The sequence below is a fragment of the Trachypithecus francoisi genome, unplaced genomic scaffold (assembly GCF_009764315.1).
Source record: "Trachypithecus francoisi isolate TF-2019V2 unplaced genomic scaffold, Tfra_2.0 Lachesis_group20, whole genome shotgun sequence".
Taxonomy (NCBI): domain Eukaryota; kingdom Metazoa; phylum Chordata; class Mammalia; order Primates; family Cercopithecidae; genus Trachypithecus; species Trachypithecus francoisi.
In genome coordinates, this window is record NW_022681466.1 from 2,944,169 (window position 1) to 2,950,368 (window position 6,200).

A 6,200-nucleotide genomic window follows, 5' to 3' on the forward strand; every position below is an offset into this window, starting at 1 on the left:
CTTGCCTGCTGCCATCCATGTAAGATGGGACTTGCTCCTTCTTACTTTCTGCCATGATTGTGAGGCTTCCTCAGCCATGTGGAACTGTTAAGTCCAAGTAAACCTCTTTCTTTTGCAAATTGCCTGGTCTCAGGTATGTTTTTATTAGTAGTGTGAAAACGGACTAATATAGTAAATTGGTACCAGGAGTGGAATGTTGCTGAAAAGATACCCGAAAATGTGGAAGTGACTTTGGAACTGGGTAACCAGCAGAGGTTGGAACAGTTTGGAGGGCTCAGACAAAGACAGGAAAATGTGGGAAAGTTTAGAATTTCCTAGAGACTTGTTGAATGGCTTTGACAAAAGTCTAAAGAGATATGGACAATAAGGTCTAGGCTGAGGTGGTCTCAGATGGAAATGAGGAACTCGTTGGGAAATGGAGCATAGGTGACTCTTGGTATGTTTTAGCAGAGACTGGCAGCATTTTGTCCCTGCCCTAGAGATTTGTGGAACTTTGAACTTGAGAGAGATGATTTACTGTACCTGGTAGAAGAAATTTCTAAGAAGCAAGGCATTCAAGAGGTGACCTGGGTGCTGTTAAAAGCATTCAGTTTTAAAAGAGAAACAGAGCATAAAAGTTTGGAAAATTTGCAGCCTGACAACGTGATAGAAAATAAAAACTCATTTTCTGAGGAGAAATTCAAGCCAGCTGCAGAAATTTGCATAAGTAATGAGGGGCCAAATGTTAATCCCCAAGACAATGAGGAAAATATCTCCAGGGCATGTCAGAGGGCTTCACAGCTCCCATCACAGGCCCGGAGGCCTAGGAATAAACGGTTTCATGGGTGGGCCCAGGGTTTCCATGCTATGTGCAGCCTAGAGACTTGGTGCCGCACATCCAAGCTGCTCCAGCTATGGCTGGAAAAGGCCAATGTACAGCTCAGACTGTAGCTTCAGAGCGTTCAAGCTCCAAACCTTGGCAGCTTCCACATGGTATTGAGCCTGTGAGTGCACAGAAGTCAGGAATTGGGGTTTGGGAACTTTTTCCTAGATTTCAGAAGATATATGGAAACGTCTGGATGCCCAGGCAGAAGTTTGCTGTAGGGGCAGGGTGCTCATGCAGAACCTCTGCTAGGGCAGTGCAGAAGGGAAATTTGGGTTTGAGTCCCCACACAGAGTCTCTACTGGGGCACTGCCTAGTGGAGCTGAGAAGAGGGTCACAGTCCTCCAGACCCCAAAATGGTAGATCCACTGGCAGCTTGCACTGTTTGCCTGGAAAAGCCACAGGCACTCAATGCCAGCCCATGAAAGCAGCTGAAAGGGAGGCTGTACCCTGCAAAGCCACAATAACGGAGCTGCCCAAGATCATGGAAACCCGCCTCTTCCATCAGCATGACCTGGGTATGAGACCTGGAGTCAAAGAAGATCATTTTGGAGCTTTAAAATTTGACTTCCCCGCTGGATTTTGGACTTGCATGGGCCCGGTAAGCCCTTCGTTTTGGTCAATTTCTCCCATTTGGAATGGCTGTATTTACTCAATACCTGTACCCCCACTGTATCTATGAAGTAACTAGCTTGCTTTTGATTCTACAGGCTCATAGGTGGAAGGAATGTGCCTTGACTCAGATGAGACTTTGCATTGTGGACTTTTGGGTTAATGCCGAAATGAGTTAAGACTTTGGGGGACTGTTGGGAAGGCAAAATTGGTTTTGAAACGTGAGGACATAAGATTTGGGTGGAGTCAGGGGTGGAACAACATGATCTGGCTGTGTCTCCACCCGAATCTCATCTTGAATTGTACTCTCATAATTCCCACATGTTGTGGGAGGGACCTGATGGGAGATAGTTTGAATCATGGGGGCTGTTTCCCCCATATCATTCTCATGGTAGTGAATAAGTCTCATGAGATCTGATGGCTTTATCAGGGGTTTCCACTTGTGCATCTCTCTCATTCTTTCTTTGCCTGCTGCCATCCATGTAAGACAGGATTAGCTCCTCCTTACCTTCCACCATAATTGTGAGGCTTCCCCAGCCACGTGGAACTGTGAGTCCAATTAAACCTCTTTCTTTTGTATATTTCCCAGTCTTGGGTATATCTTTATCAGCACCATGAAAACAGGCTAATACAGATGACAAAGAAAGTTGTCATACGTCTGCTAAGTTCAGTTATCCATTCTTAAATCTTTGCAACTATCACAGATATTCAAAAGAATGAACAGGAATTTAAAAAGAAAAGTAGTTATAATATGAAGTGATAAATGTATAAGAAAGTTTTTTGTCTCCTTAAAAATGTTTTAATAATAAATAAAAATATCATTTAAAAATACTTTTATGGTGTTCTTCATTGGGCAGATGCCTACTGTAGGGACAAAACATGAAAGCAATATCCACAACACATTGTTAAAAATAGGAGGAGCTTAAAAAAGTTTGACAGGGAATTATATATCTTTTTTAATTGCCATAATACATTGTCACAATCATTATAAGCATGTTTCAAAGGGGGTAGGAAGGAATGGGGCTTTCCAGAGAGTCGAATTTCCTTAACCAAAACAATTTCTGAATCCATTGTTATAGCAACATCAAAGCCATTGAAAATGAATAAGGTCTCATGAAGAAATTTTTAAATGGATTAATAAGGGGATTTTAGTGTAAGAGTAGGAGTGTGGTTCAGGGTTCATTCCCCAGGGAGGGGTGGAGAGGAAAGAGAGAAGGATTCTTCAAACTTTTGAATAGTCTTTATTCCCAAATAAGTGAGATTTAGTTAACTATGGGCTAGGAGTCTTCAGACGTAGCCAGAGCTCACCTCTTACGTCTCAAGTCACCCTTTGCTACTAACCAAGAAAGCCTGGGGCAGGGTAGAAAAGCAGATGTCAGTTTATATCCTTTATAAAAAGCCACTCCTGGCCATTACTGCAGGGAAAAGTCCCACAGAGCTGAGCAGTCATGATGTGTGACTTCACCGAGGACCAGACTGCAGAGTTCAAGGAGGCCTTCCAGCTGTTTGACCGAACAGGTGATGGCAAGATCCTGTACAACAAATATGGGGATGTGATGAGGGCACTGGGTCAGAACCCACCAACACTGAGGTGCTCAAGGTTCTGGGGAATCCCAAGAGTAATGAGATGAACGTGAAGGTGCTAGACTTTGAGCACCTTCCGCCCATACTGCAGACGGTGGCCAAGAACAAGGACCAGGGCACCTGTGAAGATTATATACAAGGACTTCAGGTATTTGACAAGGAAGGAAATGGCACCGTCATGGGTGTTGAATTCTGGCTTGTTCTTGTCACACTGGGTGAGAAGATAACAGAGGAAGAGGTAGAGGTGCTGGTGGCAGGGAATGAGGGCAGCAATGGTTGTATCGACAATGAAGCATTTGTGAGGCACATCCTGTCGGGGTGACAGGCCCATGGGGCAGCTCATCCTTACGGTGCTGAATGGCTGAGGACCTTCCCAGTCTCCCATAGCCCATGTCTCCCCCTGGTGAGATTTTCTATCTATCCTGAAGGCTCCCTAGGTTCTCTTATCACAGTGCCTTTCCCATGTTGTCTTTCTTGGATGATATTTACCACCAGCATTCACCAAATAAACTTGCTCTCCGTGCCCCTCCCAAAAAAAGTCACTCCTATACTCACACCTGCCATCACCACGTAGAACATCCTTGTTGCTCAGAAGCTTCTGAATAGGACACTCTCTATACACACGCATGCACACATACACAAGAGAATAGAAATTTATCCCATATCCTCTCTAATTCCTCAAATCTGTGATGAACAAACACTGGCAGTGCCAAAGATTCTGGAACTTAAATACCATTAAGTCATGTTGATATCATCAGAGTCAAAAGTAAAACAAAAATTGAGAGACAAGTGGCTTTAAGGATCCTTTGAGGGCCCCTAAGTCATCCATTTATTTCAATAAGTATTGCCAATGGTAAAAAGAAACTTCTTGAGTTGAAATTAAGTTTGGTTTCCAAAGTATTCTTTCAAATAAAAAGAATCAAATTATCAACCTAATTTAAAAAGCTACTATATACACATGTGTACATGCATTTCACTTATATATGTGTTCATGTCTGTTCACATGCATGATACATACACATGCCACAGACCTATGGCAACTTTCATCATCTTTTACCCCACTATGCTCAACAACATGATTTACACATAGTAGGCCTTCAGCAATTTTTTAAATGAAGTTATGGATGTTGTAATCAAAGTGCATACACGTGACCGCATACATATAGTTACTGACATCACCATAAAAGTGATTGATACTCCCTCAGAGAGCTTTCAGTTTCCAAAGTATATGCCAAAATGAATGTGCTCTGAGAACACGCTGGAACTGAGGGTCAGAAAATGTCCAGTTTCCATCTCCTGTCACAGCCCCAAACAGTATTATTATTTACAGAGGGCCAGTGATTTGCTTGGCACTGCACACCTCACAGGAGAAAGCTCTGTCTCTGCCCAGTGGGGTTTGAAGAACAGGGCTTGTAGGACATAAAAGACAAGCAAGAACTGGCAAGAGAGAGGAGCAATCTAAGCCTGTGGCTTAAAATGCCATTAAAATAATCATTAAAACCAGGCGCCTAACACACCCCATGATCTAGGCCAAAAACACAGGAAAATATAAGATTTTTCACCCTTTAACCACAGGCTCTTTATGTAATTGGTAAGCATCAAGAAAGGCAGTGATAAATTCTTCCCTAGGTATTTGAGGAGACCGTTGTATTGTTTTGAGTGTTCTCATTATACATTATGGGCCCACAGTCTCATAGTTTATGTTGGGATACATACAAGAGCATGATGCATGATGTGGATGGTTTTAGCAGCCAAAGAGGTATTCTCCAGGCTGCCTAGGATATAGCTTGTAAGCACTAACAACATCTTAGAAAAGTGAAGCCCAGAGTGACATCTCTTGTTATGCCACTTAAGGACCACAGATGACTTCTTCTTTTTTTTTTTTTTTTTTTTTTTTTTTTGACAGAGTCTAGCTCTGTCACCCAGGCTAGAGAGTGCAGAGGTGTGATCTGGGCTCACTGCAACCTCCACCTCCCGGGTTCAAGCGATTCTTCTGCCTCAGCTTCCTGAGTAGCTGGGATTGCACGTGCCTGCCACCATGCCCGACTAATTTTTGTATTTTTAGTAGAGACAGGGTTTTGCTATGTTGTTCAGGCTGGTCTCGAACTCCTGACCTCAGGTGATCCTCCTGCCTCAGCATCCCAAAGTGCTGGGATTACAGGCCTGAGCCAACAGATGACTTTTGATCATCCAAAGAAAGGCATCCTTCAAATGCCAATTTCATGTCTTAGTGAGTGCAGGATGCTATCACAGAACACCACAGCAACAGAAATGTATTTCTTATAAGCAACAGAAATTAATTTCTCACAGTTCTGGAGGCTGAAAGTCTAAGATCAAGGTGCCAGCACGGTCAGCTTCTGCTGAGTGTCCTCTTCCAAGTTGCAGATGGCCGTCTTCTCATTGTGTCATCACACAGAGGAAAGAGGACAAGAGGGGTCTTTGGAGTATCTCTTATTGGGGCACTAATTCCATTCATGAAGACTCCACCCTTATGACCTAATTACCTCCCAAAGACCCTTCCTCCTAATACCATCACAGTGAGAGTAGGATTTCAACATGTGAATTTTATGTGATACAAACTTTCAGTTGATAACTTTCCTCAAATAGGAAAAGCATGTGAAGAATCCTGTGAAAAGACGCCAGCCTGTGTGGTAGGCCAAAAAAAAAAAAAAGTGCTCCCCAAATATGTGCATGTCCCAATCCCCAGAACCTGTGAATACATTACCTTACATATCAAAGGATGTATCTGCAACTGGGCACAATGACTCGTGCCTATAATCCCAGCACTTTGGGAGACAGAGGTGGGCAGATCACCTGAAGCCAGGAGTTTGAGACCACGTTGACCAACATGGTGAAACCCTATCTCTACTAAAAATACAAAAATTAGCCAGGTGTGGTGGCACACACCTGTAATCCCAGCTACTTGGAAGGCTGAGGCAGGTGAATCACTTGAACCCGGGAGGCAGAGGTGGCAGGGAGCTGAGATTGTGCCACTGAACTCCAGCGTGGGCTACAGGGTGAGACTTTGTCTCAAAACATACATACATACATACATACATACATAAAAGAAACAAAGAAAGTCTTTGCAGATGTGAAATCAGGGACCTTGATATGGAGAGATTATCTTTGATCACAAGGGTCC

General features: G+C 43.3%; 1 pseudogene; it reads left to right on the top strand.

Moving 5' to 3' along the window:
- Positions 1-2,900: 2,900 nt before the first annotated feature.
- On the top strand, positions 2,901-3,435 carry LOC117066464 (annotated as a pseudogene).
- Positions 3,436-6,200: the final 2,765 nt, after the last annotated feature.